The 12777-nt window shown below is 40.6% G+C and overlaps 1 long non-coding RNA gene across 2 annotated transcripts in view; it reads left to right on the forward strand.

The window, feature by feature from the left end:
* Positions 1 to 1746: 1746 nt before the first annotated feature.
* The window catches only part of LOC138756386 (uncharacterized), a 77795-nt gene continuing 66764 nt past the window's right edge, over positions 1747 to 12777 (forward strand). For both annotated transcript variants that reach the window (XR_011353038.1, XR_011353037.1), the window contains exon 1: positions 1747 to 1842. This is a non-coding gene — a long non-coding RNA (uncharacterized lncRNA). The remainder of the gene's footprint in view (positions 1843 to 12777) is intronic.

The raw sequence follows: 12777 nt of genomic DNA on the forward strand, positions 1-12777 counted from the left end.
GCATCAACCCTCGTGAGGCCATTGACTCCAAGACATCTATGTCCCGAGTCCAATGGAGGCAGCAGACCATCCTGGAGTCTCTCTCTCAGTCACAAAATCACCAAGGTGTGTCCTTTGTGGAAAAGTCCCTTTAAAAGGACCTGACTGAATGTGAAATGAATGTGGAACAGGTGCAAGTGCAAGAGCATGTTAAAATTAACACAGGGGAAGTGCTGGATCTTCTTAAATGTATTAGGATAGATAAGTCCCCAGCACTAGACAGTACATTTTAGTTTTATTGTCAGAGACAATACACAACATCACATGCAACCCCGAAATTCTTTTTCCTATGGGCCCGGCAGAATTACCACTAGTTGGTAATGCAAACAAATCTGTATGCAACATACACAAGTAAACAAATAAAGAAATGTAATCTGATAAAGGAATGTAACCAAACTGACTGTGCAATACAGAGAGAATTTAAAAATCAATAAAGTACAAAAGTAAAACTCCTTAAATTAGTCCCTGATTGAGTTGGTTGTTGAGGAGTCTGATGGTGGATGTGTAGCAGCTGTTCCTGAACCTGGTGGTGCTAGCCTTGTGGCACCTCTTCCTCTTTCCTCATGGTAGCAGTGAGAATAGAGCATGTGCTGAGCAATGTGGATCCTTGATGATTGGTGCTGCTCTCCGATGGCAACATCTTCGATGGTGGGGAGGGTTTTGCCTGTGATGTTCTGGGCTGGGTCCACTATCTTTTGCAGGGCTTTACACTCAGGGGTATTAGTGTCCCCATACCAGACTGTGATGCACCTCTGTAGGAATTTGCCAGGGTTTCTGATGTCAGAAATATCCTCCAAAATGGTGACTCCCAAGAACTTAAATTTGTTCATCATCTACCCAGTTTATCACAAAAGTAAAGAGTAAAGGAAGGGATTGCTGGAGTGTTATGGATGATCTTTGCATCCTCCCTGGCCACAGGAGAGGTACTGGAGGATTGGAGAATGGCAAATGAAGTCTCCTTGCTCAAGAAAGGTAAGAGGGAGAATCTTGATAATTGTAGACCAGTGAGTATTTTGTCAGTGCTGAGCAAACAATTGGAGATTCTTAGGGACAGGACACGTGAGCATTTAGAGAAGCATAGTCTTCTCAGGCAGTCAAGATGGCTTCATGAGAGGCACTACACATGCCTCACAAGCCTAAATGAGTTTTCTGAGGAGGTGACAAAAGGAAATTGATGAAGATAAATTGGAAGATGTGGTATAAATGGATTTTAGTAAGGCATTTGACAAGGTTCCTCAGGTAGGCTCATTAAATGATAAGGCAAGGGACCAAAGGAACCCTGGCTGTTTGGATTTGGAATAGGCTTGCAGAAAGCAGAGAGGAGTAATAGATGGAATGTATACTGTGTGAAGGTCAGTGACTAGTGGTGTACCACAGGGATCTGCTCTGGGATCTCTGTCCTTTGTGAGTTTTATAAATGACTTCGATGAAGAAGTGGAAGAATGGGTCATTAAATTTGCAGATGAAATAAAGGTTGAAGGTGTTGTGGATGTAGCGCCTCGAATGACTCAAACCAAGGCTTTTATTAGCAAAAGACTGGAGGGTATTACATTGAGGTCGACCAGTCCAGACTGACCTGGGTCTGGTTAGGAGCAGCCCTTTATGACCTGCCAGTAGGCGTGCCTATGGCTCTCAGCCTATGGCTCTCAGCCAATCACTACTACTATATGTAAATATATGCAAATATATACATTGGTGATAGTATTCTGTACTATCACAGTGGATAGTGGAGGTTGTTGAAGAATACAACAACATACAGGATGTAGAGTTAGGAAGAGAAGGGTCAGATGGAGTTCAATCTGGGTAAGTATGAAGGTTGAACTTGAAGTCAGAGTTTGTGGTTAATGGCAGGACTTTTAATTGTAGTCAGAAAGGGACAGCAAGATCTTGGGAGTCTATATCCATAGATCACTCAAAGAAGGGGTAGAGTGTGTTGGCCTTCATTAGCCAGGGACCTGTGAAGTAATGTTGCATCTCTCAAAACTCTGGTTAGATCACACTTGGAGGATTGTGTTCTGTTCTGGTCACCTCATTACAGGAAGGATGTAGATGCTTTGGGGAAGGTGCAAGGAAAATTTAGCAGGATGTTGCCTGGATTGGATAATATGTCATAAGAAACAAGGTTGACAAAGTGAGGGCTTTCTCTTTGAAATGACGAAGGATGAGAGGTGACTTAATGGGTGTATTAAAGATTAGTAGGGGTGAAGACAATGAGTACAGGCAGCACTTTTATCCTGGGGCGACCATAGCAAATACTGGAGGACATCAGTTGTTGAGTGGAAGAAAGAAAGTTCAGGGAAGATGTCATGGGTACATTTTTTTGCTCGGAGGGTGGTGGGCACCTAGATGCATTGCTGGAAGTGGTGGTGGAGTCAGGTACAATAGGGACATTCAAAGGATTCTGAGATAGGCACATGAATGTAAGAAAAATAGTAAGTTTTGGGTGTGGGTGGGAAAAAATTAGATTGTTATGGAATAGTATTCCATAGGTTAACAAATCATGGGCTGAAGGGCCTGTACTGTGTAGTCATGCTCTCTGTAACTATTAGAACCATAACACATGATAGCACAGAAACAGGCCCTTCAGCCTTTTAGTCAATGCCAAACTATTATTCTGCCAAACCCCACTGACCTTCACTTAGTCCATAGCTCTGCACATCCCTCCCATCCATATACCTATCCAAATTCTTCTTAAATGTTAAAATTGAGCCCATATTCACCACCTCAGCTGGCAGCTCGTTCCACACTCTGTGCGAAGACGTTTCCCCCTAAACCTTTCCCCTTCCAACGTTAACCCATGTCCTCTGGTTTCTATCTCACCTACCCTCCATGGTAAAAGCCTCCCTACATTTACTTGGATTGTACCCCTGATAATTTTAAATACTCTCCCCTCATTCTTCTATACTTCAGGGAATAAAGTCCTAACTGTTTAATCTTTCCCTGTAACTCAGTTCTTGAAGTCCAGAAAACATCCCAGTAAACCTTCTCTGCACTCGTTCTACTTTATTGATGTCTTTCCCATAGTTAGGTGACGAAAAATGTCACAATACTCCAAATTTGGCCTCACCAATATCTTATACAACTTTACCATGACATCTCAACTCCTACACTCAATACTTTTATTTATTAAGTCCAATATTCCTAAATCTCTCTTTACAACTTTATCAACCTTTGATGTTGCTTTCAGGGAATTATGTGTCTGTATTCCCAGATCCCTCTGTTCTATTGCACTCCTCCGTGTCCGACCATTTACTGTGTGTGTTCTTTCTTGGTTTGTCCTTCCAAATGCAACACCTCATATATGTCTGCATTAAATTCTATCTGTCATTTTTAAGCTCATTTTGCCAGCTGGTCCAGATCCCTCTGCAAGATTTGAAAACATTCTTTGCTGTCCACAACACCTCCAACCTTAGTGTCATCTGCAAACTTGCTGATCCAATTTATCACATTATCATCCAGATCATTGATATAGATGACAACATCAATGGTCCCAGCACCTATCCCTGAGGCACACACATGTTACAGGCCTCCAGTCTGAGAAGCCATCATCTACCACCACTTTCTGGCTTCTCCTGGCCAGCCATTGTTTTTTTTTAATAATTTTTTATTTTTCACACCATAAACCACATTGACCATGATACATACATTTTCCTTTTCAAATATATACAGTGTCATTTTCTCCCCCCCTCATCCCATCCCACCCTCCCTACCTCCCCCCCCCATCCATTTAAAGTACAAAATCTAAGATACATTAAACCAGTCAAACAATGTTGTCATTCAATAAAAATAAACAAGAAATTCCACTGAGTCAATTCTTTTCATTTCTTTCTCCTTTCGTTAATTTAGGTAGTGAATGTCCCCGGAAGGTTTTCTCTATTGTGTTTCATGTAAGGCTCCCATATTTGTTCAAATATTTCAATATTATTTCTTAAACTATATGTTATTTTTTCTAATGGAATATATTTATTCATTTCTATTTGTTGTATTTTCAAATTATCTTCCAATTTCCAGGTTAACATAATACATTTTTTTGCTACGGCTAGAGCTATCTTAACAAATCTATTTTGTGCACCATCCAAATCAATTCCAAATTCTTTGTTTTTTATGTTATTTAGGAGGAAGATCTCTGGATTTTTTGGTATATTGTTTTCTGTAATTTTATTTAATATTTGGTTTAGATCTTCCCAAAATTTTTCTACTTTCTCACATGTCCAGATTGCATAAATTGTTGTTCCCATTTCTTTTTTACATCGAAAACATCTATCAGATACTGTTGGGTCCCATTTATTTAACTTTTGAGGTGTAATGTATAGTCTGTGTAATCAGTTATATTGTATCATACGTAACCTCATATTTATTGATTAATATGTTCCCTTGCGTATCTGCTATCTTCAAAAAAATATCTTGCATAAACTTTTGATCTTCTTTGTTAGGTGAATATACATTGAGTAGATTCCAAAACTCCGAATATATCTGACATTTTATCATTACATATCTCCCTGCTGGATCTATTATTTCCTCTTCTATTTTAATTGGCACATTTTTACTAATTAATATAGCTACTCCTCTTGCTTTTGAATTATACGACGCTGCTGTTACATGTCCTACCCAATCTCTCTTTAATTTCTTGTGCTCCAATTCAGTTAAATGTGTTTCTTGCACAAATGCTATATCAATCTTTTCTTTTTTCAGTAAATTTAGCAGTTTCTTCCTTTTAATTTGGTTATGTATTCCATTAATATTTAAAGTCATATAGTTCAGCGTAGCCATTTCATACTTTGTTTATCTTCTCTTTCCGTTTCTCCATCATCACCTTTCCTTCTTATCCATTTCTGCTTTCTTGTTTTGAACACTTTATAAGACAACATTTCTAAAACATCAAACATTTTCCTTATTCTCCTATTTAAAACTTCTTTAACCCCATTCTCCCCTCCCCCTCCTGAGTTGCCCTTTATCCCTTGTCGGGCAACCACATCTCCCCTCTTCATTTGGATTTGCGAATTCACTCGCAAACGTCAACTGATTTTGTAGTGACCGTAACTCCTCCCCACCCATCCCCCCGCAGAAAAGATTTCAATTTTCATATGTAACAAAGGTCACTCTTTTAATTCCCTCCTTATTCCCTCTATTCCCTTTCCCTCCCTTATTAATTCTTGTCTATACTCTATATATTTTCCTCTAAATACGGATACATTCATGTATACACACTATATATATATATATATATATATATATATACACACATATACCTCTTTACACACATACATATAGTTCGTGGTCATTTTTACTCTCATTACATGTCTTCATCTCTTTGCTTGTTTTGTAGTTGTTCTGGAAATTTCCTTGCTTCCTCTGGATCCGAGAATAGTCTGTTTTGTTGCCCTGGAATAACTATTTTAAGTACCGCTGGGTACTTTAACATAAATTTATATCCTTTTTTCCATAAGATCGTTTTTGGTGTATTGAACTCCTTCCTCTTCTTCAGGAGTTCAAAACTTATGTCTGGATAGAAAAAATTTTTTTGACCTTTGTATTCCAGTGGCTTTTTGTCTTCTCTTACTTTCTTCATTGCTTTCTCCAATATATTTTCTCTTGTTGTATATCTTAAAAATTTTACTAAAATGGATCTTGGTTTTTGCTGCGGTTGTGGTTTCGGGGCTAATATTCTATGTGCCCTCTCTATTTCCATTTCTTCCTGTAATTCTGGTATTCCTAGGACCCTGGGGATCCAATCTTTTATAAATTCTCTCATATTCTTGCCTTCTTCATCTTCCTTAAGGCCCACTATCTTTATATTATTTCTTCTATTATAGTTTTCTATTATATCTATCTTCTGAGCTAACAGCTCCTGTGCCTCTTTAACTTTTTTATTAGATTCTTCTAATTTCTCTTTTAAGTCCTCTACTTCCATTTCTACAATTATTTCTTGTTCTTCCATATTTTCCACTCTTTTTCCTATCTCTGATATGGTCGTTTCCATTTTATTCATTTTTTCTTCTGCATTCTTAATTCTTCTTTTTATCTCATTAAATTCTTGTAATTGCCATTCTTTCACTGATTCCATATATTCTTTAAAAAAAGATACATCCATTGTCTTGCCTTTCTCTTTTTCTTCCACTTCTTTCTGTTCTTCTTCTTCTTCTTCTTCTTCCTCTGGATTGACCATCTGTTGTTTCCTTGTTTTCTTTTTATTCTCTTCTTTCTTGTTGTCGTTATTGTCTGTGTTCTGCACCTGCTGCTGTGTTGCAGGTGTCTCTCTCAGCTGTGGAGATCGACTCCGCAGCTGTTCCCCCCTCCCGTCAGTGTGTTTTTTTTCATGCGTGGTTGCGCACTTTTACTCGGCTCTGCGAGCCATTTTTGTAGTCCCGAGCCCGGGACTTCCACTGACCTGCGGGAGCGGGCTTCTCTCTCCGTGGCGGGCCTCTTCGGACAGGTAAGGCCTTCACCTTCTTCTTCCGACATTCTTTCTTCCTCTTTTCTTCCCGTTGTTTTCGACTTTTCTCTCTTCGCTGCCATTTTCTTCTCATCTTTATTTTTACTTTATTATAAATTTTAATCTTGTACCTTTGTGCTTTGTGTGTTTTTTTTTAAACTTTTCGGGAGAGGGCTGGAATTCCCTGACCGGCCACTACTCCATCACGTGACTCCTCCCCCGGCCAGTCATTGTTGAATCCAATTCACTACTTCCCCATGAATTCTGAGTATCTGAACCTTCCTAGACTAACCTCCCATGTAGGATCTTGTCAAATGCCTTACAAAGGTCATGTAGACAACATCCACATCCTTTCCTTAATAAATTTCCATGGTAACCTCCTCAAAAAATGTTATCAGATTGGTTAATCAAGACCTACCATGTACAAAGCCATGTTGACTATCTGTAATCAGTCCCTGGTTATCCAAATACTTGTATATCCGATCTCTTATAACACCTTCCAGTAATTTACCTACAACTGACATCAGACTCACCGACCTATAATTTCCAGGGTTACTTTAGAGGCCTTCTTAAAAACAATGGAACAACATGAGCAACCTCCAATCCTCTGGTACCTCGTCCGTGGCTAAGGACATTTTAAAAATATTTCAGCCAGAGCCCCTGCAATTTGTACACTAGCCTCCCTCAAGGTCCGAGGGAATATCTTGTCAGGCCCAGGGGATTTATCCACCTTTATTTGCTTTAAGGCAGCAAGCACTTCCTCCTCTTTATGCCTCCCATTCACGCCTTCTTGATCCTTTCTCAATCCCTCAGAATTGTTTTTCCTCCAATTTAAAATTTCAACCCGAGGACCAGACCTATCCTCTTCCATATTTAACTTGAAACTAATAGTATTTTGATCAATGGAAAAAACAAAATTACCCTGACATATAAATCTAGTTTGGATCACATGGGATTCTGGCTAAGCTAGCCAACTGCAAACAAAATTGGCATTGATGACCATATTATTAATGTGGTTCGTAATTTTGCAGGGAATACAAAAGTTGGTGGCATAGTGGACAGTGAAGGTTATCCAAGATTGCAAAGGGATTTAAATCAAATTGGGGAGTAATCCATAGAATGGCAGATGGAATTTAACATGGATATTTTAATGTTAAACCAGGGAAGAACTTGCATCGTAATTGGTAGGGCCCTGTGCAAGAGAGGGATCTGTGGTTGATGTGAACTAGAGTGAGTTACAGATAGGAGAAGCATGAAAAAAGTATGAAGAACAGAGGAATGCTAGAATGAACCATCTTGGAGGGCAGATGAATGCTCATATGAAATAGGGTGAGGAGTCGAGATTCAACACACTCTTTAACCAATCTTAACCAATATCTGCCAAATTTTATTTGCTTTACACTGAAGTTAAATATCTGAAAGTGTTGATACAGCTTGATCAGGTGGTGAAGAAGGCATGAACACACTTGCCATCATTGATCAGGGCATTAAGTACAGGAATTGGAATGTTACTGTTGGATAAGACACTGGTAAGATGATATTTGGAATATTGTGTGCAGTTTTGGTTCCCCTGCTGGAGGAAGGATGCCATTACATTGGAAATGGTGCAAAAAAAGATTCAGACTGAAGAGGAAAGCCTTAAAAGGTATCCGAGTGGCCATTTTTACCATGCAGGAGCAAATGGATCAAACTGCCAGAAGAAGTGGTCGCGACAAGGATGATTGCGACATTTAAAACCAATTTGGGACAGGTACGTGGACAGGACAGGGTGAGAAGGATTATGGACCAAACACCAGAAAATAGAACTAGCTCAGACAGGCTAGGTACATGGGTGAGTTAGGTTGATGGGCCTGTTTTCCCATTGGATAGCTCTGTAACATTTAGCAATGTGAAAAGCATCAAGTATATGTTGTTCAAATTTATTTTTATTGGTTTTTTTTTCTTCAACGTTTAGTTGGGGAATCAAGTCACAAGGTTTTTGGACATAATTTTCTTATATAGCATGCATTTTTTTTCTTCATTGAACTATTTGGTTGTTTGAATTAAATTTCACCTACCATATTAAAACATAGAACATTACAGCACAGGACAGGCCCTTCGGCCCTTGATGTTGTGCCAACCCATATATTCTTTTAACAATTACTAAACCCTCCCTACCTCATAACCCTTTATTTTTCTTCCATCCTTGTGCCTGTATAAGAGTCTCTTAAATGTCCCTAATGTTTCAGCCTCCACCACCATCCCTGGCAAGGCATTTCAGGCACCCACAACTCTCTGTGTAAAAAAACTTACCCCTGATGTCTCCCTTGAATCAATAATGTTTATTGTCATGCACATAAGAACAATGTACATAGGCACCAACATTCTCATTTGTTGCAACTACTTTCCAAATTAGAACTACCTTTGTGTAATTTCAAGTTCAAATTTATTGTGCAATGAGTTAGTTTTGTTAGCAGACCTGCTAAACACCTCACAGTATACAGCAACACAGAGTGCAGAAGTATATACCTGTAATTACAGAGAGATCAATAGCTAGAGAGCAAAGGCTGTTGTGTGGTTCATTCAAGAATCTGGTAATGGCAGAAAAGTCCTTGAATCTAGTGATGCTCGATCTCACACTTGTGAATCTTCTTCATGATGGCAAAGGGGTGAAGAGCATATGGCTGGGGTTGGATGGGTTTTTTAAAAATTGTTAGCTGGTTTTCCAAAGCAGCCTAAATCAGCACCGTTCCTCACAGCTGGGTTCATTGTAACAGGGTTAGAAGTGGAACGGGTGAAAGGTTTTTCATGGAGAGAAGCAGTCTCTCTCGCTCTCTCCCTCCCTCCCCCTTCTCTGTTTAAAGCCTTTACGCCTATGATGCAATTGGACTCATTTGCTATGTTTGAGAAACCAGCATGTTGAATATACAGTATATTGACTTGCAGCCTCTCCAGAACTGGGCACAGGAGTGTGCTGTCCGGAGAACACATTGCTGTTAACTGCTGTCACAACGGCAGTGACTGAATGTCACCCCTCCCACACCCAAGGCCAGGCCAAATTGGCCTGACTGCGGAGTTGAGAAGGGCAGCCTGCAGCCCTTCTCATCCTGGAATGATTCTGCCTGGCTTCAGTGGGGAACAGAACATGCACATGGCAGGTTGAGGTGAATTTGAATTCTCACTGCTGCATTTCCCGCATACTTCAATGAAAACTCTGACTTTCCCTTTGTTTTGCAAGAGTCCACTGCACAAGGAGTCTCCCAGTGAAGATAAACATTAGGCAAGTCATGTACAGGTTTTTTTCCCCGCTCCATGCACATAATCTCTCCCCTTGCACTTTGCGGGATTCAAACGTAAACATTGCTGCCACTTCAGGGTGAAATAAAGTCTTACCTGCGATTGTTCAGAGGGTCACCAGTGCCCCCTCTGAGGTCTGGTTGGCCTAATGTAGCGCCAGCCCTGGGTGCAGTGCTGCTAGAGCTCACTGGACCACCGGTCCAGCACCTCACCGGGCCGGCATTTCATCAGGCCACTTTGGCACCTTGCTCAATGTGGGATCAAAGAGCAAAATAGCCATCTTCCTTACCCATTACCCACACTCTGTGTTTCCCTGGTGCTGGCACTGGCAGAACAGTCTCAGCCATGTGGGGGATTATGGGTAAGGAAGACGGTCATTTTGCCCATTGATCCTGCATTGAGCGGGTGCTGTAGCGGCCCCGAAGTGACCTGATGAGATGCCGGCCAGCGAAGTGCTGGAGTGGCCCTCCAGGGTGTTTGTGCACCCCAGCAGCACTGCACCCCTGGGATGGAGATTCATTGTTGAGCTAGGGATTCAGATATTGGGCAGGCAAGGTGAAGACAATGGCACCCCCTGCAAGTGGCACCCATGACAGGTGGCCTAGCTGCCGTACCCTAGACATGCCTATGTCACCATTCTTCCAGAAATCCATCACCAGCTTCTTGGTCTTGCTTATTTTGCATGCAGTGAAGTTTGTTATTTTCCTTTATAAATCTTCAAAATCCAAGTTGCAATTATAAATTTGAAAGTTTTGGTTTCAAGGTCACAAGTAACCACCTCCAAACATTACTTGTTCAACAAATGATAGCTCTTTTCAGTTCCTGAATTTTCACTGTTTTGCTTTGTACACAGTTTAGTTTTTATTTTAGAAATGTCCATATATTGTAGAGGTTACACTCCACAGGGATGTTGCTTCCCATGAAGGAAATGGTTATGATCAGTCATGTTCTTTCCCCTTCTAAATTAATTATGCAGGGTTACATTTGGAGAACTTGGCAGCTCTGAAAAGTCTTTTATATACTTACATTTTTTTTCAGGGAACCATAGAATACATAATACATAATAAGCCCATCTAGTTTCTGCTGAACTATTTTTTTCCACCTAATGCTATTGACCTGAAACCGGACAACTCCCCTCCAATACATGTACTTATCCAAATGTTAAAATCAAACCTGCATCCACCACTTCTGCTGGCAAGTTGTTCCACACTCTTATCACCTTTTACCCTGAATGTATATCCACTAGTTTGTCTCATTCAATTTCAGTGGAAAAAGCCTACTTGCATTTACCCTATCCATACCCCTTATAATTTTGTATACCTCCATCAAATCTACCCTTATTCTCCATTGCTCCAAGGAATAAAGTCCATAACCTTTCTCTATAGCTCAGTTTAAGTCCTGGAAGCATCCTTGTAAATTTTGAAGACTCTGTTTTTAATTTGATAGCACAACACTTTCTTCCAACAATAGATGTTGCAATTTGGTAGCATCAAACCAGGGCAAGACTTACACGGTGAATAGTCGGATGCAGGTGACTGCTGCAGAACAAAGAAGGGGAGACATGTACATATTTCCATGAAACTGGCGACACAGCAGATAGGATGATAATGAGGATATTTGGTATACTTGCCTTCTTCATTTCGGGCATTAAGCACAGGAACAGGGACATTTTGTTCAACAGCAGAAGGAGTTGGTAAGATTGTGCACAGTTCTGGTCACCCAGCTATCAGAGATATTTAATTAAACTAGCAAAGCTGTCGAACAAATTCCAGATAATGTTACTAGAAATGGAAGGCTTGAGTTTAAGGAGAGGCCTGAGACTTTTGTCCCTGGTCCAGAGGCACCTAAAGGAAGGACTTTAGATGTTTATAAAATCATAAGGGTTATAGTCATATGACCTTTTTTCCAAGAGCAGGGGAATCCAAAACCAGATTTAAGATGCGAGGGAAAACATTCAAGAGGAACCTGAGGGGAAGCTTCCAATACCTGATCTTAGCCAAAAGGCCGAGAAGCACTGAGAGGCAGTTTCCTGACACAGAGGTGATGGGTAGATGGAATGAGCTGCCAGAGGACATGGTAGGTAGGGGACAATTGTAACATTTAAAGACATTTAGACAGGTACATGCATAGGAATGATTTATAGGCTGAATGCAAGCAATAAGACTAGTTTGGTTGGGATGGACAAGTTGGGCCAAAGAGTCTGTTTACATGCTGTAAAACTCTATGACTCCAAATAAGAACATTTATATTGCGGATTTTAAAGAGCAGTAACAGGCTCTTCCGGTCCACAAGCCTGTGCCACCCAATTGACCAACAATGTCCAGTATATTTTTTGAATGGTGGGAGGAAACTAGAGCATTCGGAGGAAGTCCACACTGACACGGGGAGAATGTACAAACTCCTTACAGGCAACACTCGATTTGAACCCCAGTCCCGATCGCTGGTGCTGTAACAGTGATGCGCTAACTGCTATGCTAACTATATTTGTTCTCAATTCATCACTCTATAGAGAGGAACGGTTCAGAGATTCTGTGGATAAATCGACACTCCTAAATGGCATGTTGCCCTCTGGGTCAGGGACCTCTGGGTTGAGTCCATAGCATTCTTAAATGGAAGGGTGAGGGGAGGGTGTGAAACGAGAGATGCTTGAGGGATGGGAAGCAGAGCAACAGAGCATATCATAGAGTGGTTGTGGAAAAAGATACTGTTAGGCCTGGAGAAAGAGAATTTGAATGCAGAGTATTATAGGAAGGGCAAATGAGGCTGGAGCATGGATTGGGGTGATCATATGAGGAGTGTTTGATGGCTCTGGGACTGCACTCGCTGGAGTTTGGATGAGTGAGGAGGAATTTCATTGGAACCTATCACATGGTCATGAAGAGGATGTATCCTATGGTGGGACTAGAGAAACCAGTCTCAGAATGCAAAAAGTCTTTTTAAAACAGAGGTGAAAAGGTATTTCTTTGACCAGAGGGTAGTGAACCTCTGGAATTCATTGCTGCAGATGGCCGTGGAGGTCAAGATTTTGG

This window comes from Narcine bancroftii, chromosome 3 (assembly GCF_036971445.1).
Source record: "Narcine bancroftii isolate sNarBan1 chromosome 3, sNarBan1.hap1, whole genome shotgun sequence".
Lineage (NCBI taxonomy): Eukaryota > Metazoa > Chordata > Chondrichthyes > Torpediniformes > Narcinidae > Narcine > Narcine bancroftii.